We start from the raw sequence: 21,985 nt of genomic DNA on the forward strand, positions 1-21,985 counted from the left end.
CAATGCTTAGTTACATGCTTCACTATTGAGAGCATTACTCCCCACTTACTACTTTTCTTTTTCAGAACCTTCCTAGATATTCTTGCACATTTATTCTTTCTGATGTCCTTGGCATCATTTTTAAAGTTCCACTTACCCTTTCACTTTCTGCATCTGCTCTAATGTCTCTGGGAGAGTCATTCCCAAACTTTCAGGGGAAAAAAGGTTGATGATTCCCATCAGGACAGTCAGGCTGCCCCTGAGGGTGTAGGGCAGAGCTCTGCTGTAAGTACCTGTAAGTCACCAGACATGAGGATATCAGTTAGATACAGGGGTTCTCCAGATGCTCTTGAGAATCGTTTTGTAAAGTTGGCAAGCAGTTTTTGAGAGTGGTCTTAAATCTAGACATCCTTAGAAGAAAAAAGTATGCAAAAATCTGTTTCTTTGTGGCAGAGGCCATGGACTTCACATTTCCACAATCCTTTGCTTCCTTGCTTTGCATTATCATGAGGTTTTCCTATCAGCTGGCATTCTCCCAGCTACTACTGAGTCAGTGTGACAGATGTGCCTTTGACAGAAATCTTTGCCTACCAAAGTTCTCCTTTTAAGGTAGGGGCAGTTGGAGATGGGGCCTGGGAGGACATCAAGGGGGAAAGGTTGGCCAGGACATTGCAGGGACAGGTACTGGCCATTGTGGCTGAGGTGACCTTTGCTTTTGCTGAAACCAGTAGGTTGCAGTGGAAAGCTAGGTCCAAACAGCCATACGACTCAAAAAAATCTAAGTAATATGTTCAATGTTTGATCCAAATTAAACGAAGAAATGTATGTCAGGTACTATAAAAGCACTATGCTGTATATATCCTGTTTTTTTTTTCTTTTTTTAAAAATGTGATTAGAAGAACAACTCCATCTCTTCTTTACCTGGCGTTATTTCAGGCAGGAGAATAATAGATCCTCATCTTGCTTCCCCTCTGCATACAGAGATTGCAGAGGAACAACACACTCAAGAATTTCATTTGACAAAAAACATTAATCTTGAGGCTTCTCTGAGGACTCTGTGTCACTAACAGGAGTAACTATTATGAAACAGAAAGCTGTCTCTCAGACTCCTCCATGAGGCATGGTTTGAAAGTGTAGGGAAGAACAAAGGGGAAACAACACCATTCAATGTAATAATATGCTTTCTTGGGTGTTTTTCGGGGAAGTTGTACAGAATATGTTTAAAATAGGAAAATGTTTCTGTCAAGATTTAGAATGTGCTTTTCTGAGAATCATGCATGTCTTTGGGAATGTGTATGCATATGTGTGTGTGAACCAGTAGGTAACCAAGGGATGACTAGGAAGAATAAGGAGGTGTGTCTACATCTCTCCCGGGTAGAATCTTTAATGAGTGCTTGCAGTACCAGATCCTACATCCGCCTAACATCCCACTGAAGCCCCTCTGTGGTGTTATTCCAGATGGGACATCTGATGATATAAAAACTAAAATGTCCTGCATTTCAAAAAATATCATAAAGTCAAACATAAATGATAAAGTAGGAAAAACGTTTACAAGGTATGTACAAAAATAGAATGTCAATAAGTATATGAAAAAATGCTCAACCTCATTAATGATTAAAGCAAGGGAAATGAATGCAGCAATGATACCCATTCTTTCACGTAACAGACTATCAAGGATGAAAAAAGTGGATAATCCATATTGTTGCTGAGGATATGGAGATACAGGAAGTCTTATATGTTGATAGTTGCATTGTAAATTGATACACTATTTAAAGGTCCATTTGGCAATAGCTATGAAAATTTCAAATTCCCCAGCAACCCATGAATGCAAATATATGCAATCAAAGGAACAAAGGGTGTAGGGGCTTAGGGGAATGCTCATTGTAGAGTTATTTGTGATAACAAAAACTTGGAAATGGCCTAAATGCCCACCCATGACTCTAGTTAAATAAGTTATGTTTATACACACTTTGGAAGAGTAGGCACTAACTAAAAAGAAGGTGAAACCATACATATAATTTTGTTTGCGTGTTTAAAAATACATATGTATATGTTGTGCAGAAACAAAATGTCTGAGGTCTACTCACCAAACTGTTATTATCAGTTATTTGAAGGACATGATTTGGGAGCTGAGAGAGAAGAGGTGACCTTGTAGTTTTTCTAGTACTTTCTATGCTGTTTGAATTTTTCATAAGGAAAATCTATTACTTGTATATTTTTAAAAAGGATAAACTGATAAGATTCATCCTACCAAGGTAAACAAAGTAGAGAACAATGATGCTGCCTCTCTGGAGGCCTTGATGTGACTGACTGCACAGCCATGTCACCGACCAAGGCTGGAGAGAGCTCTGCAGTGCAGACACACAGCCCGGAGAAAGCAGAGATGATCTGCATTTTCCTCACATCACCAGACCAATGGTCAAGAAGCTGTAATTCGGAAGAGACCCAGTGTAAACAGAGATGCTTTTAAAAGTGATCCTTTCTTAACTCACTTGCTTTTACTGTCCCTTTTGCTTGTAGGGGAAAGTTTTTATAATATAAAGATATTCCCTAAATAATACTTTGTCTTCAAATATCTTAATAAGAGACATGGACAAAGATGGGGAGGAAGGGGTTGCTTGATGCTTTGCTCTACTATTGTCTGAGATCATTTAGGCATTCAGTGACCTTTGTCCATTTTTATTTGTTACCACAGTTTCAAGGTAAATTGTTAGCATGTTAGTACAGTTAAGTTTAATCTTCAAAGAGAAGGACCAATCCTTTCTATCCTATTTGTTATTTAAGAACTGTATATTTCTATGTATAATGCTAGGTATCAATAATCTATTGACTTAACATTTTAATGATAGGAGAAAGTTATATATAATGGAAAAAGGGAAACATATGTCCCTTTGTGTGCTCTTCAACTGCTTATAGATTGCAGACCACAAATATCACAGAATTGACACTGGAACTGGCTGTACTACCAACTCTAAGACTGGAATATACACCTCAGGGCAAAGGTCTAAAAGTACCAATAAATTGGGAATAAGGGTTGTGACTCAGTGAAAGAGGCCGGAGGGTTTAGGTCAATGTTTCTACAAAGGGATTATAGGGACTGTTGCTCTTCCCCTGCAGGTAGTGATTTCCTAATCTCCAAAGCTGACTCTTCTGTTTGAGGGGAGTTGTTCTGAACACAGGAAATTGCATAGCTAACTCTCCCTTGTCTAGATGACTTATGAATGGTTCTGATGTAAAGTCCACATATATTTACATATGATATAAAGGCAGTGACTACAATCGGCCTCATCAAGGTGTGGATCCTTTCTGGTAAGGTGTTAATATTGGCTAGTTTCTTACCTGCAGGTGCCAGGTGAACTAAGAGAAGCACACCTCCTCCCAAGAACAGTACCCCAGCTATGATATAATGCCTGGGCAGGGGGTGCTGGAGCAGCCAGGCTGTAATATAAGCTGGAATTTCAATCAAAGCAGAGAGGAAACAGTTCAGGTAGGCATTTCCACATAAATTAGGAGCGTTGAGAGAGAGAGAAAAGTAAGCCACTGAGGTTAGCATCATGAAAGACCAAAAAGAAAAGACAAAAATGACAAAATGATGGTCTGAATCACTGTCAGATTTCATGATGGTCAAGAAATCTAGAAAACTTGCTGTCCTACAAGTAGCCACTAGCCACATACAACTATATAAACATAGATAAAATTGATTAAAAATTGAAATTCAGTTCTTTAGTTGCACTAGCCATACTTTAATTGCTTAATAGCCACATGTGGGTAGTGGTACTATAATGGACAACACAGATATAAAATATTTTATTTGTTACAGAAAGTTCTATTGGACAGCACTGGTCTAGATATGCCAATATTCAACAATACTTATCCTAGTCTAGTTAATTTCAAATTTCAATATTTCTTGAACAGTTTGTATCTTCTCATTCCCTTAGAGATGTTATTTTATTTTATTTTATTTTAATTGAAGTATCATTGACATACAATCTTATATTGGTTTCAAATGTATAACACATGGTTCAACAGTTACCCTTATTAAATCCTTACCTCACCCAGTGCAGTTACTATCTGTCAACATAGAAAGATGTTACAGAATCATTGACTATATCCTCCATGCTGTACTACTATCTCCATGACTATTATGATTGAGAATTTTTGTGCCCCTTTATCCCCCTTGCCTTCCCCACCCATCCACCCCAACACCTACCCCATGGTAACCACTAGTCACTTCTCAGTGTCTATGAATCTACTGCTATTTTGTTCCATTTTGCTTTGTATTTATATTACACAAATAAGTGAAATCATACGGTATTTGCCTTTCTCCTCCTGGCTTACTTCACTGAGCATAATATCCTCTTGATCCATCCATGTTGTTGCAAATGGCAGGCTCTCTCTTTTTTATGGCTGAATTATATTCCACTGTATATATGTACCACATCTTCTTTATACATTCATCTACTGATGGACACTTAGGTTACTTCCATATCTTGCTTATTGTAAATAATGTGGCAGTAAACATAGGGGCGCATATGTCTTTTTGAATTAGGGATTTTGTTTTCTTCAGGTAAATTCCTAGAAGTGGAATTACTGGGTTGTATGGTATTTCTATTTTTAGTTTTTCGCCGAACCTCCGTACCGTTTTGCATAGTAGCTGCACCAATTTACATTCCCACCAACAGTGTAAGAGGCTTCCTTTCTCTCCACATCCTTGCCAACACTTGTTATTTCTTGTCTTTTAGACAGCAGCCATTCTAACAGGTGTGAGGTGATATCTCATTGTGGTTTTGATTTGTATTTCCCTAATGATTAGCGATGTGGAGCATCTTTTCATGTGCCTGTTGGCCATCTGTATTTCTTCTATGGAGAAGTGTCTGTTCAGGTTCTCCACCCATTTTTTAATTGGGTTATTTGGTTTTTTTGGTGTTGAGGCATATGGGCTCTTTGTATGCTTTGGATGTTCACTCCTTATTAGATGAATCATTAATAAACATATTCTCCTATATTATAGGTACAGTTCTGCTTTTAGTTTTGCCTTTTAGTTCTGCTGATGGTGTCTTTTGCTGTACAGAAGCTTTTTAGTTTAATGTAGCCCCACTTCCTCATTTTTTATTTTGTTTCCCTTGCCTGAGGAGATGTGTTCAGGAAAAAATTACTCATACTTAGGTTCAAGAGATTTTTGTCTATGTTTTAGAGATGTTATTTTAAGAAAGAATGTTAGTCACATCAGTGAATATAAAATCCAGATTTCACTCTTACCAAAAAAGAGAAAAAACAAGAAGGGGAAAAAGGAGAAGAAGAAGAAGAAAACATCAGTAAAACTGTGGGATCCACTACACTAAATTCCAGTTGCTTTAGTAAAACCACTTTAGGGAAAAGAATGACAGCCCCTAAAAGCTTCAAAGTATCACAGTGTGTGCTGCATACCCTGTTATTACAGGTAATGACCATGTAAAAGCTAGTCTGTGGAAAAATAACTGTATTAGGCAGACTCCCCTATGCAGACATTTGCTTATTATTAACCTGACTGAAAAGCAAAGGATTCTGGAAAATATTTTCAGGAACACTGTATATACTCTACTTGGTTGGGTAGCACAGGGCTAACACAAAACCACACAAAAAATCAAACTTTAGTGCTCTAGGGATCTTTGTAATTTTCACATTTGATTGTAAGAGCAGCTTAGATACAATTAGTGACAGTTTACTGCTGGCTTGTAGTGATACTGCTGAAGACACATTTTTGTCAATGATACATGATGACATGAAGAAATAAGGAGCTCTCAGTAAGGAAAAGCATGTGCTTGGATATACTTGCTTAATTCAGGCACATAAACTGTCACTGATTTCTTCTAATTGCAAAACAGGATGGTCCTCAAAATAGACTGGCTATAGTCTCAACCTCCTAGTTCTGATTATCATCCTTTTCTATGTGGCCACCATGGGGTAAGCATGTTCCCATATCCTTCTTCCTCATTTCTTAGCAGGTATGTTATTAAATCAAGTCTACAAAGTCAAGTCATTACTTCTGTGCCTTAAAAATCTCTTGATAGCTTGCTATTAGCAAGTGTAAGAAGCTTGTCAAAACTCCTGTCCAGGCACTGGGGAACCAGGTCATTCTAACTTCACCATTCGATTGCCAGTACAGTTTCAGGAAGCAGGAGCTGAATTAGCATCTCAGTTTCAGGCACCAGGGTCATCACTGAAATGAATTGAATTGAAACATTTCCAGGTAACTTAGAATTATATAACTTCAGTTTTGTCTCAGGAAGATGCAGGCCTCACTTTGATGTTCCCTTGAGTTAAAGAAAATCCGCTGTATGTAATGCCTGTTGCATCTCCAGGTCACTTATTACCACAGCAGCAAAGACACAATGGTTACTGCAGCAATATTCTGAGTCCTGAGCAGGTCCAGAATGAAAACTTTCTGCTTCTTCATGAATTTTAGTTCTTGTAGCTAAAATAATGCAAATAACCATGGAATTAAGAGGTAGTGAGGAAATATCTTCAGCCATGACAGCATGGGAAAAAACATGTATGGAACTCCCATTTCATCTTGAATAAGCTTAGAAGTCTGCAATTCGCAGAGAATAAGAACAACTACATATATGATGCTTATTCTAACACTTTAAGATATTTTAAGATGTGGCCCATTTTAGAAGGGAGCCTCTTAAACATATAACACTGGCCCTACTGTCTCTTTATATAAAGCCTGGCTGCTAACACAGTCTTTGCCTCATGAGCATCACTACAGGTGACCCCAGCCACGCTGAGCTGTGATCCTTAGGACTTTGTTGAGTAGGTAGGACCATAGAGCCCCAAACTGCCTTGAGGTCCACATCTACTTCTTATACTTTTCTTGTTATCTCAGCATCAGAACAGACTCAGGTTAACTGGGGGACCTTGGACAAGTTACCCTTTATCCTCTTGGAGCCTCAGTTTCCTTCTCTGTAGAATGGATCTAATAATTGGGAGTTGAGAAGATTAGGTGAGATTATATATATAAAACATTTAGCCTAGTACTTGAGCCATGGTAAATTCCCAATACATTTGAACTATTATTATCATTACTGCATCATTGAGGAAAAGGTGCTAGCTGTCAGTGATTAGGGGCAATTTCTTATCACTATCAATGGGCTTCTCTCCTTTACTTTTACGTTTACTGAAGTTCATTTACCATGTATTAGGAACCTAGATAACCAAGTTTATCAGAGTTGAAACTAAAAAGTTACAAGGCTCTGAGGTGGGGAATAAAGTGCCCTTTATCTCAAGATAAAGTACAAGGACTCTGTGGCGCTACAGCGTGTATGCAGTAAGATGCTGAGAAAAGAGTGTCTCTTGTGAAGGAATGAGTGTCAAAACAGCCTGTGCAGCCACTACTCCCCAGACAGTAGCATCCTGTGTCCAAGAATAATCAGACACCTCCTCAAGCAGCTCACAGCCATACTCCCATTTTTCTTCTACACTATTTGGAGTATATAACTCTAGGACGTGCCCCCCCAGCAGTATAACCCTGTTGGCACAAAAAAGCAAAGTGCCTACATAAACTAGCAGGAACTAGTGTTTCTCCTGGAGGGTTCTGGGAGTAGTGCTGTGCACAGAAAAGACCCATGGCTCAGGCCTATACTAACACTTGGTGCTTCCACAGGGTCCTTGTGAAAACGCAAATTGACAGGTCCCACCCTAGGTCTGTTGAATCTGAATCTTTCCTAGGGTCCAGAGGCCTGGGAATCTGTATGTTTTAAGCTCCTTGGGTGATTTTGAGAAGCAGCCAGATTGGGAAACCTCAGGATAAGAACATTCTTGTACCCAGGCCTGCGTGGAGCCACCAAAATGCCCTTGGACTGGATGTCGTGAACAGGTTAAAGGTGCTTCAGAAGGAAAGCCAGAGAAGCCCAAGATGACTTTCCAAGATATGCTCTACATGTTTTCCTGTCCAAGTTAATGCCACCACCCCAACATGAGATAAGGAAGTGCAGTTGTGAAGAACACTCACTTTGGCACCAGAGAGACCTAGTGCGACTTCTGGCTGTGTGGCCCTTCTCTGTACCTCTGTTTCCTTCCCTGAAAAGCAGGCCTATAGTAGCACCTCCAAGCTAAGGCTAGTAAGAGCATCAAGCACCTGGCATCTGGGGGGCTCTGTGTTATCATTCTGGGCAGGCCACATTTGCTGGCACAGGGCTCCGCAGGTCCTCCGAGGAGGGCCCTACCAAGGTGAGCAGGGCGATGACTGGCCTCAGGAGAGCACATGCTCCCTCTCCCCCAGCGGGCTTGTCCATGTCAGGCTTCACGTGCCTCATGGCAGCAAGAAACACCCTCAGAAGCATGTGTTTGGACACTGGACTTTATCTTTCTTTGTCCATAACTTTACATCTCTTATACATCTTATGGTTGCTTTCACCCATGGAGGTCTGTGCTTTACTACTGGACTGTAAGTTCCTCAAAGACAGGAATCAGACCACATATCCAATAATTGATGTTAAGAATTAATATTTTATTAATCAATGATAACTTTATATATTAATAATTAGTAATGTAATTCTATTACATACTGATTACATTAATTGCAGTTGTTAGTATTATAACAGTATAAAGCTTATACTAATATTGATAAACATTTAGCACAGCCCTGAGATGCACAGGTGTTAGACACTCCTAATGTTATTTTTGCATTCTGTTAAACTAAGAGTGGACATGGAATGAGTGTCCTTTGCACTGAGGAGCAAAGAATTAAGAGATGTCTGTCTCCACAGTTCTCTGAGAGCTTGGGTTCACAGCCAATGTAATAATCCTCCAGCCATTAGCAGGTGTCTGCCTCTGCCAAAGGCTGGGGATGGGGGAAGCCTTCGAGCAGAGCCCTGGCATGCCTCCCACTCTCCACAGAGTCCTGCTTTCTGGGGTAGCCAGTAGCACAGACTTGAGCCAGGGGCATGCATGTTGTCACGCGGCCCCCCTGATTTTCCTGAGCTGTCCCCTACCCTACTCATAGCCAAGAATGTCCTGTCCCATCCTCTTCATTCATCTAAGCTTCCTCGCTGGTTTGGACCTGCATCTCTGGCCCTGAGTCACTCAGCTATCCCTCTGCTGGCACGGTGTCCACTCCTTGGGTACTTAGCATTTTCTCTCTTGTGCATTCATTTGTCTTTTATCTGATCCTCTTGACACTCTTAATTACATTGACCTAGGAGCTGTGTCTAATTTTTCTTGTTTTCTCTAGGATCTGGCACAGCATGGCTGAGGACACTGTGAGTCCTCACAGACTGCCAGGAAGTGTGGCTGCATCTTAGAAACTTTGCTTTTCCTTGTGGCCTCCTGCCTCACAGGTGAATCCTCCAGCCTGCGCTCTCAGGCCTCAAGGTTCTGGACACAATGCAGCAAGACTAAAGACATGTGCAGCTTCCTCGGCAGACTTTGGTAAGACTCAGGGTGCTGCAGGGAACCCATGCATGGAGTAGCCCTCAAAAACATTTCTTTCCACTTAATCTGATGTTCAGAAATTACCAGTATGTAGCTGCATCAATGGTATGGAGCAACACCAATAAAAAGTTGTTGATAAACTTGCAAAAGGGGTTTATAAAGTGTTTGGAACCATACCTGGAATAAAGGTGCTATCATTTACAAAGAAAAAAAAAAACTTGCAAAAGGGAAGGCAACTAATATTTAAACAACACTTTCTGTATGCTAAGCTGTTTATACATATTATTACACTTAATTTGTACCTAGACCTTTGAGGTGGGTTTTATCTCAGAACTTAACCATCATTGTGTCTCTAAGGCCTCATACAGTGCCTGGTACAAGTGGGCACTTGAAACGTATTGAATTAAATTAAACTCCATCAAATCAAGAACGCATAGCTGATCTCAAGGGGAAAAATCTGCAAATACTGACTGATGCAAGATCAAAAATCACACCAGGGCAGCTATGTTGTTCATTTTTGCAACTTTTTGAATGGTATCTTCAGCCTCTCTGAATCTTCTCTGGGATATCAGCCACTGGGAAGATTCAGGAATAAACCTAAAATTTATTTTTAATGGTTTATAATTTTACACAGTAGCAGGGTTTGACACTATGAACTATAAGTTGCCCCCAAATTTTATTTTGTGTAATTCTACTTTGTCTTTTTAGAGAAAATCAGGAGGGAAGCCTCATAGGATTTCCATTGATTATGGGAATAAATAAAAGCACCTTCAAGTTCAAAATTCCAATCAAATCATACGACTGATCGTTAGCTGTACTTGAAGCCAGGGCACACCGTAAGGGGTAACATTACCAGTGGGTGGGTTTAAGCCAGTGCAGCCAGAGAGGACCATCTAAAACGAAAAAGCCAGTGTGGCTCATCAAAGAAACACAGTCTAGTACCTTTTCAGTGTTCTGCCCCCTGGGAGAATTCCTGGTGGGCCATCTGGCGAGGCTCACCATTTATTGGGTGAAGAATGGTTGGGGTATCTGTGTTCCCTGGGCTGTCTCTGCAGTCAGGGGAGGTCAGCCCTCCTGTGGGCTGCACCCATGGCTTTGCATGGATTCCCAGGTCACTGAGAACCCAAACCAGTTTTTGGAAGACAGCCAAGGCTGTCTTAAAAAAACATTTTTTTTCTAGAAACTTATTTTGTTTATTACACAATTGTTCACATTTTTACCTGATGCTCCAATACAGCTGACTTCTATTCTTTCCTAACTTTTTCTATTTATTTTTATACTTATTTATATTTTTCTAGTCTTCCCTGATTTTTATTTCTCAGAATCTCCTAGCCATTCTTCTGCCAGCTCTTGTTTTCCTTACCTATTTGTCAGTATTTAGTGATCCTAGAAAATAAATTACAGGTAGCATATACAGAGGCCTCCTCTAATTAATGGGTTCTTCCAAAGCCCCAGTAAGAATCAGAGCAAAACATAATGTATCAAATGGCCACTGCCTGCTGCCTTCCCCAGCCTACCAGCACATGGCTTGAGAAATGAACCCAGTTTGTGGTTTTCAGAATATATCCTTCGTCGATCCCTGTAGTAGCTGTGATTAAGGCTGCACTAAGACACTTTCTGCAGAGTTCTGTATCAGTGCTGTCTGATACCATAGCCACTAACCACATGTGGTTATCAGCTAGTGTGACCAGGGAGACTGAGGAAATGATTTTCTAATTTTAGTTACTTTTAATGCATTTTAATCTAAATTGCTGCAGGGGGCTAGTGGCTACTGTATTAGTGCAGAATTAGTGGTCTTACTACACAGCCATTATATACTTCAGGGGCACTTCTGCTTCTGAGCAGTATCTTTCCCCAGTCAGGTTGTCTTAGAGCTATCCCACCTTTCTTGGTACAGGCTCTGAGGGGCATCACTGGCCTCAGCTCCCAATGTTTGGTCAATTAGATATTGCAAAGCTTTCCCTGCGTTGCATGTGTGGGCTCCCTCCCCTCCCCCTACACACATACTCCATTCATACCTGTGGTCACTTACTGCCAGGCCTTTTAAAGGGAACTTGGGACATAGAACACCCCCAAACCACCCACAGTGGCTCTGTATAGGTCCCCTTCCTATTTCCAGCCCTCTGTACTTAGAGCAGCTGCAATCTCCATTTTTGAATTACCATGGTTTTCTGGTACCTGAAGAATCAAGTCTCGCTGATCATAAGAAAGTTAGAGGAATGCCAAAGGAGGCCATACACCATAGCTGCTCTGCAGATTTAATTCAAAGTGAGCAGAGGGAGGGTGTTGCTGGGCAGTGTGTATCACATATTAAGCAGCCAGCAGGGAGCCGGGCGCCCGCAGCGTTCCCCACACCCCGCCAGCCCAGTTGGCAGATGAGCAACACTCCAGGAAGCCGCACTATCAAGGATGAGTTATTCAAAAGAAAGATAGTTTGTTTTTACAGGGAAATGATGAGGCTTGTTAACTTTCAGGAGGAGCACTCAGCTTGTGAGTGCTGGCCCCAGGCTGCCCTTCTGTCCGGGGCCATCCTGTCCTTGCTACCGTGTGCCCACAGGCAGGGGCACTCAGGGCCAGCCTGTGGGCGGCAGAAGAAGGAGCTCTCCTTGGGGCAAGAGGAAGGCTGCTCCTGGTGGGACACACCATGTCTGCGGGACACTCAAAGCACTGACCTATCAGATTTGCTCCTGGCTGCAATATTTGGTCCTGAGGCTGAGATCCCAGCCCCACAGATTAAAATCCCTACTAATCTTTATGGTCAGTCAAGGCCTTCTACTTTTATTCTCTCTTTCTGATAGAAGCATACACTAATAAGGTTGATCGTAGCACATTTTGTAAGTACTGGTCTCTATGCCAAATGACAACATAGGTCATGAAAATCACTCATCTGCAGGAGAAGAAAATAACCTTTGAATAATCTTGTCTTGTGTCTCGAGAGAATCGTTGGTCACCAACATCTTTTATAATAAATTCAGTTAGCAAAGGGACTGTGGTGAGAGGGTCAGAGGGTGTGATGATGATGATGACAATGATTCATTCCAGAAAACCGCCCTGCTCTTATCAATCTCGAGTGCTTTCCATGGAGGCAGAGCTGTGTAGATAAGGGCCTGCCTTTATTTATCAAAAGCTTTTCTGACCCTCACACTGGGTGCCAGAGGAAACCTCCAAATCAGAATAGCATCTAAACTTTAATACACGGTCTTTCAAATTCCAAGGAAGTAAGAAGAAAAAAAAAAGGCTCTTTATCCCTGTGCGCACCCATGCCAGGAATTTACGGGTAAGCCCAGCATCCTTGGAGGTCAAAAAAAACAGTAGCTTGGTGCGGTCCAGCCTGAGCCATCTGATTAATAAGACCAAGGTGGGCTACCTCTGTGGCTGCCTACCAGGGGCACTAAGATAAAGGACATTCTAGGCAACTTCCCAGGCCATGGGGCCAGGACAGGGCAACATGAGGGTGAGTCTAAACTGTGAGTTCCAAAAAATGATTCAAGAAGCTTTCATCGTATATAAGCAGGTAGAGATCAATCACTTCAGTAAAACAGTCACTGCTAGAGATTTGATTTTGATATTATGAAACCAAACGAAGAAGAATTAATGAGAGAGAGAGAACGCAAGCCCAGTGAAAGAAATCCCTTTTCCTCTAGCTTAAAGAAATGGGGAATCCCAAAAAAGAGGGTAGGACTGGGACCTTATCTATTTTTCTTAATCAATTCTCTCCCCTTAGGTCTCTCCCATAATAATTTTGGGTGAAACTGGGGCTGGTCTCTCCAAACTTCATTATTCCCATACTGATGAGTCAAAATCAGGTTGCTGTGCTGTGGGAGGAAAGAAGAGAACATTTTTCTAACAATTCATTCAGCAAATGAGTTGCCCTTCAAGACGAAGCCAGTTAGACAGGCACGTCTTAGATGCTAATTGTCACATGATAAGGAAACTGGAGGAAATTCCATTAGTTGAATTAATAAGGAGAGAGGGATTTCCTAGAGAGGGAAAATGTGCAAAGGACAGGGTCAGAACCAGCCAGACCCAGAGTACCACCTCCCTGAATGACCGACACCAGACCAGAGTGGGGAGAGCCTAGGTGGGGCCTGGATGGCCTGTCGAGGGGGCTTTGTGGCACAGTCTCAGATCACATGGGCGCCCCCACGTGAGACAAAGCTCTCCCGGCCTCCGCCACCTGCGACCACGAGACCGTGCCAGGCCACGCCAAGGCTGGCCCCGGTGGGCTGGCCCGCAGCAGGGACTTCCTGGGACCAAGCCCCACTCCCCAGCAAAGCCGCCGCACAGTAACCCTGGCACCCTCAGGGCCTGCGGCGCCATCCGCCAGTCTCGGGTGAAATAGGAAAAACAGTGGCCGCAGAAAAAAATACGCACACGCCTAATGTGGAGAATATAATACGAACTGACTTGCCAAGAATTTCTGTTCCTGTTCAAAACAAGGGAGGAGTATTAGCATTTAACTCACTTTAATATTTGGTTTTTACTTTGTTACCTGGCAGTTAGAATCCAAACTATACCCATTTAGAAGAGGAAAAACATGTTGCTTCATGGCCCAGAGCAGGCGTGGTTAGGCTGGAGGAAGGCGGAAAGGGGCCCAAGACTCACCACCTTATAGAAGAATGAGTTCTCATGAGACTTTAAAAGAGCCATAGATTTATTTCTTAAAGGCCATCTCATGTTAGAAATATCATGCCCACCCCCAAAAGGTGATCTCTTCTGAGCATGCCACGTTTCCAAATAAGAGCTCCAGATGAGGAGCAGGTCCAGACGGTCCGGGAGACGGCGGGGGCTCTCCTAAGGGGCTACATGGGGTCATGGAGCCTTTAGCCTTTCCTACAATTCTCCACCATTAATAAACAGTTTTCTCCCGGGAAACTTCACTGTTTAAGTCATGTTGGAACACCCTCAGTCACCCTCAAGCCATGAGAGATGAAAAATAGAATCCAGCTGGCCCTGGAAGTACACAGAGCAGACCCCAGCACCCGGGGCTGCATTTCCCCCACAGCCACACAATGCCCAGGACCCACCCCCCCTGGCAGACCACAGAGAGAGGCCGAGCTGCTGCTCTGTTGGCTCTGTGGGTGGCAGCCCTGGAGCCAGCCACACACCCAGGGAACTGAGCTTCCCCACAACACCATAAAGGCCCAACACTGCCGGATGCCGGGCCCTGTTTGGGACAGGGACGTGCAGGAGGCTTTCAGCTCCTGCTCTGCTCAGCACTACAGTGGATGGCTTGGCACCAGTTCTCCTGGAGTCCCGGCAGAGGCTCCTTGTGTCATCAGAGCTCCAGACCTTTCCACAGCGTCCACTCTTGGTCCTCTGCCCTAGGAGCAGAGATCTGGCTAATGGCAGTGGCTCCACCTTTCATTTGAGATCTGCCCACCAAGGAGAAGTAGCTCAGAAAATACAAAACAGACTATGTAAAGATCACTCAGGCTTGGCTTTCCAAAGAGATTTCCTCAGCCGTGTTTGTAAACCTTGAAGACAGGCTAAAGAATTATGGGCTAATTCCAGAGAAGCAGTAAAATCTCTTTTTCATTGGTTTCCCATTCTCACTGCCTACCTGTCCTGTCCTCACCCTACTTCTTCCTCACTCAGCACAACTGAGAGATGTGCTCACTGGTTCCCTCTAGAACAGCCATTTCTAACTTCCAGGCTGATGGAAATGGCCAGTACAGAGTGGCTCTCAGATCCCAGAGTGTGGACAGTAGCCCTAACCACACAGGGCATTGCTATTGCTTAGCCCCTAAACTCATTTCCAAGCGTGGGGCCTGACTTTTTTTGAGGATCATGAGTGTCATTTCCAGATCTTTCCTCACCTCATGAATGACCTTCCTACCACTCCACAGGAAGAGCCACCATGCCATGGTTTCTTCACCCTTTGGCTGTGATTATCATGCTATGGGAATGAGCAGGGGGTGCTTCCTTCCCAAGCAGATTCAGAAGTGAAGCCATGGAGGATTTGATTATGGGAAAGAGAAAGTGCCCAGAACCAGGTGGAAATCTGGTAGAATCATAAGCCGAGGGAGCTCCCTGCTTCCATGTCCCTGATGAGCGGAGAGAGAGGAGTTATACCACTGGATTTCTGGATCATCTCCCTCTCTAAGCTTTGGTCTCAGGCCAGAGCAAAGTTGTTCTAATTTTGCAGAGTTCCTGGGAGTACAGAAGCTTTGTAAATCTGCATCTCTGCAGAGCAACATGAATGGTACAAACCTGATTAGTTCCTTGTTAGCACAACTTCCTGCTCTCTGGCTTTGAGACAGTCACCCCGCCACCTCCTCCTCCTCATGTGACCATCATTATCACTGTCATAGCCAGCCTTTTATTCAGTAGGCACCTTGAGCCAGGTTCTTGACTATTTGTTTACATATAGTATGTCTTTGAATCTTGACAACAATTACATAAGAACTAATAGTACTTCTATTTTTCATATAATCAGCTGAGACTGAAAGAGCTGAAGCAAACTGCCTAAATCCACACATATGCAGTAGGTGGCCCAGACAGGATTTAAGCCTGATCTGCTTGACCTATGAATACCTTCTAGAAAAATATCACCTGGGAGCAAAGCCTTGGCTCTGTTAAGAATTCCTTCAACTGAGATTCTAATGGTGACATGCATGAAAGACGGGTGAGGCCATAGCCACCTTTCAGAAGTCAGGATTTGCATTTTCCCTGCCTGGTCTGGTCTTTGAACCAACTGGCTCCCTTTGGGGAGCACTAGGAGAGTTCTGATTCCTGCAGACCTTTCATGGCCTGAAGGGTGCTGCCCCAAATGGTCCATGTGTCAGCTGGCAGTGGTGATTGCTGGCTCTGCTGAGTGGGGTCCCCTGTCCTGGCCTCCTTTACCCTTTAGGTTTTTGCTCCTGGGGCAAAGCCCAGTTGGTCGTGGTCTGGTTGGGCCTCTGAGTGTCTCTTGGGAGTGAGCCTTTGACATCTTAGCCACAGGGGCGTGTCCTGGCCAGGAGAATTTGCCCACCACCTGTTGCTGTCATTGAATCTGAGCACTGTCTCCAATGGGAAGTAACTCACTGCCCTTCTGGGGTAGTCAGCCTAGGAACCACTGAATCCATTACACATGGAGGCAGAGCTGCCCTCCGTGAATGACCAGCAGAGGCCTGCAGGAGACACCGCTTCAAGGAACAAGACCATGGTGCAGTTGCCCAGGGGCCCCTGGATGGGGAGTGTGCTCCATCGGCCATGTGCAGAGGGCCTGGGCTCCCTGACACTCATTCCCACTAGAGTGGCTTTGATTAATCCTACTTCATGGGATTATTATTATGAGGACTGAGGTAATGTACAGAGAGTGCCTAGAAGCATATCTGGCATGTGGTAGGTGCTAAGGAATAGTGCATTCTTTTATCCTGGTCAAATAGCTGAAATGCGCTACCTGTCAGGGGAATAATGGAGAGCACAGTGCCTTTGACCAGAAGACCAGACCTGTCTTTGCTCCCTGGAAAATGCTCAGAATTCTCTTCAAGTTAACAGATATTCTCCTGCTCAGGACCTCCTCTCTCCTCTCTATAAGCCTTCATAGATAATTCTAGTTCAAAGTGACCTTGCACACCTCTGCATATACCCAGAGTAGTTATCTGCTCCCTGCCTGTGACCCTTATCCTTAGTGATAACTGCACTGGTGCCTCTGCTGACAGACGTGCGTTCCTTGAGCCCAGACAGGAGGGAGTCCTTGCCTCCTCGCCTCCCTACCCACCGACCCAGGTCTGCCCTCACATGGTGCAGTGCGGACAAGGGATGCCAGCAAATTTCTGCATCTTTTCATGTATGTATATCCTATCTCATCCCTTGAAGGTTTTGAGGTAGCTTATAATTTGAATACAATAAAATAGTGGTAACATAAAAGGAAAATAGAAAGACAGGTGAAAAATTAAGTCTTGGAGAAAAGAACAAAAATATGCAACTGACCTCTTTGGAAAACAGCCTGGCAGTTCCTCAAATGGTTAAATGTAAAATTACCACGTGATCCAGCAATTCCAATCCTGAGTACATAACCAAGAGAACTGAAAACATATATCCCAAAAAAACCTGCACTCGAATGTCAACAGCATTATTCACAGTACCCTACAAGTGGAAACAACCCAGGTGTCCATCGCCTGATAAAAAGATGAGCAAAATGTGGTCTATCCACCCAATGGAATACTGACTCATGCTACCACCTGGACCAACCCTGAAAACATTAAGAGAACGAAATCAGTCACAAAGGTCTCACATGGTATGATCTCATTTATCTGAAATGTCCAGAATAGACAAATCTGTACAGACAGAAAGTAGATGAGTGGCTGCCAAGAATGGGGAAGAGGAGGGTGGGGAATGCGGGTAATGGGTACAGGGTTTCTTTTGGGGGTGATGAAAATGTTCTGGAGTCTGCTAGAGTTGATGGTTGTACTATTTTGTGAACATACTAATAACCACTGAATAATATACTTTATCAGAGTGAATACAAGGTATGCGAACTATACCTCAATTTAAAAACATTGTAAAACTATGTGGCTGATAAAGGCTGCATAATTGATATAATTAAATTTCAAGTTTGCCTGAGCTTCCTGGTAGCCAAAGGCATAAAGGAAAATGTCATCAGTTGCATGCATATCAAAAGGAAGAATACATCCAGCCAACAGAGGGAGCAGAGCTTTAAGCAGTTCAGCTCACTGGAATAAATGTTGCGTAGGAGGTTGATGGAAGGGGTACTGGTGAAATTAGTGTGGATGCGAGACATTACCCGCATTCCCCACCCTCCTCTTCCACATCCTTGGGGAAAGTGCTGAATTAGTGAGTCAATCAAAACAAGAGGCAGTTAACTATGCAAAATAAATTCAAACAGCTAGTTATGAGGGGAAAAGGAAGGTGCCGCTGGCATTTTACCCAGGAAGTTGTGGACAGGTTGAAGGTGTTATTTCTGGGAGGCAGTGGGAGACTGTGAGGGGAGCAGGCGTGTGGGGAGGGTCCGTGTTCCTGGTCCTCAGTGTCACTCCCTCCTAACCAGCGTCTTTCCGGCAGCCCCTCACTTCCCAGCATATCCACTCATGTTCCTCTGGATAGCACTGCTCTCGCCTCCCCTTGTCTCGCATCCACTGACTCTGGCAGGTTTTATAATTTTTAAAAAGCGGAGCAAGGAGAGGATCCATTTCTGCACTGCTTTGAGAATGGGAGAAACTCAGCTCCCTGAATTCATGTGAAGACGTAAAAGGAAATAAGCAGCGCAGTCTTGCCAGCCCTTTGCCATTTCAGCTCCGAAACACCAGAGGGCGATGCTGTTCCGCAGAGAGACCAGCTGCCGCCTGAGACCCAGCAGCCTCAGGCCAGGATACGGTCAGCAGGGTGCCCCAGAGCACGAGGAGTGGAAGTACAGCCTGGGTAGCTCCCAGCGCACCCCCCAGCAGCCGCAGCCCCAGCCCCGCGTCCTGCCCATTGCTGGCTTGTACACCGATCTCACATGATCTTACCTTCCCCTTGGCCTCCTGTCTCTTCTTAGCATGGGGAGTAGGGAGGGGAGTAGGTTATAGTGTCAGGGCCAGCTGGGGAGGACTTTTTTGCAGGAGGCCAGGGTGGGCTCTTCCAGCCTCATGTATCAGCCAGGGGAGGCTCCGTGGCCCCAGAAGGACCCTGTGCTCCTGGACAGGCTGGACCTTCTGCAGAACCCGGGGGATTCCATGCCCGGCACAAAGCCCTTCTGGCTCCCAATCCCAACACTAAAGCTTCTCTGATTTCACCATGATTCTCTGACATCCATTTCAGATGGTCCTCTAGGTCTTCCTAAAGGGCTTGGATATCCTGAGGCAGAATCCTCTATTTGGAGGAGGCCTGTTTAGTCTCTAGTATGTGTCTGGCCCAAGCAGAGCCACACATTGAGCTTGTCAGGTATAGGGAGGGTCACAACAAGGAAGATGGATTCTGGGGCACCCAGACTGTGAGCACAATAGGCTTTGCTGTACCCAAGAGCCCTGGGGCTACTGGGCACTAGGAAATTGCAATTTCTTTCCTAAATTCCTCCAATATCCAGTCTCCAGAATTACTGGCCTCGTTGCTCTCTGTGTCCTCTATATAAATGACTTTCTTTAAGAAAACCTTGCTCCCCTCCTTTCCCTTGCCTGGAGCAGAGAGTCCCTTCCTGCTGAGGCCTGCTGAAGAGGGTGCTATGTGCCAGGACCATGTGGCTTCAGCATGCTCTCCCTTCTGCCCTCTTCTGACACCTTGGCCTGTGGCAAGGGACCCTTCACAGATGATTAAAGGAGAGGAATTTGAACAATTCCATTTTGGCAACCTGATAGAGCATGTGCACATCCTCAACTAAGAGAACACAGGATCTCCAAAGCCGGTGGTTCATCCAGATTCTTCAAAGTGATAAGAATCATGTTACCAAATTCAGACTTTTGAGGCAAGAAGTTATTGGATTTATAAAAAGGGGCACTGTTAATCATTACACAATAAGGATAAACTGGGACAGCCCTGAGGCAACAAGGATCTATTATCACACTAGAGATGGTGGGAATTTTCCCAGAGGTTCTCCTTATTGCTCCTTCTCCCACCTGCTCAGAGCAGGGAGCCTCAGAGAGTGTGTCGGGGAGCCGTACTCCTGCAGACGGCCCTGATCAGCCTGCCTGGAGCTCACTGGCTTCCTCCCAGGAAAAGCTGGCGAGGGCTCTGGAGGCCTCCTCATGGCCTTCAGCTTGTGAGTCCCCTCATGCAGCCTGAGATTCCAGAAGCAGGGCTGCTGCTACGACACAGGCCTGCCACTGGCACACAGGTTCGTCCTGCATGCAGCTGACCAGCTCTGGGAGCGGACTCTGACTTGGGTGAGGCCAGATCTGCCCAGCAATAGCGGGCTGGAAGAGAAGCCTGATGTGACACGTGGCTCCTCCGCCTGCCCACCGGCCGTGCCAACCACCCTAAGTCCCTCATGAGCCAAGCAGAGCTGCCCCGGCCCCTCAGAAGTCTCCAGCTGCCACAACCCAGGCCAAAGACATCCTTGGGCTGTGCCTCTGCCGAGACCCCTTCCTTTGCACCTCCCCCAAGCCCTGTGCTCCTGAATCGTGTCTCTGTTACCATGTGGCTGGTCCTCACCAGCCGCAGCTCTTCCTCACCACCACATTCCCGGGCCCAGCACAGAGCGGGCTCCCCGGGAGTGCCTGCCTTGCCCACGACTGGGTCAAAGATCCCGTGGCTACAGCCTCCACCACAGGACACGCTTTAGAGGCACAGCCCATGGGTTGAGGTGCTTCCTTCTGTGCAGGAACACTCCCTGTGCCCAATTTGGTGGCTTCCTCTTCCCAGGCCTCTCTGAGCGCTGGAAGAGAAGCCCTGGGGGTCAGAAGCCATTCCTAGCTAGTCTGAAGGCCATCACATACTTGGAGATCTGGCCCGTGCCAATGATGACAGATTACACAGGGAGCATCTCCCAGCTGAGGAGAAGATCTGCAAGAAGCTGAAGCCAATCTGCACAGCCATGGTCATGAAGAGGATGCTCTTCCTGCCAAGGCTGTGGAGGATGGCACAGCACAAAATGTGGCATGTGCCATCTCCAGCAGCTGTAACTCAGGGCATGTGGCAAGCCCTGAGCCAGGCAGCGGGGCAGATTTGGGTTTTTTTCAGGGCTGTCACAGACTTTTCTCTGCGTCACATCCTCCCAGGTTCCCCCTTGGTCCAGCCTCAGGGTGTCCAGCTGCCCTACTTCTGAGAGTCTGAGCCTCCTGTAGAGGCGCCACATCACGAAAGCAGAGAGCAGCTTATGCAAGGCCCATATGGACATCTGCTCTTTAGAACAAGGCATGGGCAGACTCTGCCACCACGGTTCTGGAAGATGGGTGCAGTACAGATTGTAACCACATCTAATAGCAGCGCCGTAATTCCATCCCTGCAGAACCAAGCCTCCCTGTTTGGCAGTGGGCTTCGACCTTAGCTGGCCTTGGAATCCTGGAGAGTTTCAAAAAATTCTGGTGTCGGCGCCCCAGGTTCTTATTGTCTGGGATGCTGTTTGGGTATTTGGATTTAAAATTTTTTCCCAGGTGAGTGTAAAGTGCAACCAAAATTGTGAACCACTGTTGTATGGGAAGTGTAGCTTCCAGCAATGCCAGTAGTGACTGTAGTTGGCTGAAGTCTGAATGTCAGATTCTGATGGGGACCAATGGCTGGAAGGGAGCCCAGGTGTGAGCAGAACAGTCTTCCATCCCATTTTCCAAACTCAGATCTTAGGCTGCTGGGCTCAGGGTCCCTGTGGGCTTTGTGCCCTGGGGGAGGGCCAGCCATCCTCTGGGAAGCCTTCCCCAGCACTGCTCTTTAGTACTCCCACCTTCCTGCTGGGGTCCCCACATCGTACTCAGGGGCCAGTGGGGCACTCCTCCCAGAGATTTGAGACTATCTCCTCCAGAATGTGAGCTCTGGGAGGCCCAGAACCAGCCTGCGTCAGCTCTGTGGCCCCAGAGTCAGGCCAGGGGCCCAGCCCACAGCAGAAGTGGGTGCTCACCGTCTGGCCCTGAGTCTGGCTCATGACTCTTTGTGGACAGATCACGTGTCCTCTAAGAGGCAGGGGTGGAGTGGGGAGGCAGTGATCATGGCAGCTGTGTGTTTTTTGAGGGGGTTG

At 45.1% G+C, this 21,985-nt stretch overlaps 1 pseudogene; it reads right to left on the reverse strand.

The window, feature by feature from the left end:
* Nucleotides 1-20,853, reverse strand: part of LOC118916124 (solute carrier family 22 member 4-like) — a 43,585-nt pseudogene extending 22,732 nt beyond the window's left edge.
* Nucleotides 20,854-21,985: the final 1,132 nt, after the last annotated feature.

The sequence above is a fragment of the Manis pentadactyla genome, chromosome 13, assembly GCF_030020395.1.
Source record: "Manis pentadactyla isolate mManPen7 chromosome 13, mManPen7.hap1, whole genome shotgun sequence".
Lineage (NCBI taxonomy): Eukaryota > Metazoa > Chordata > Mammalia > Pholidota > Manidae > Manis > Manis pentadactyla.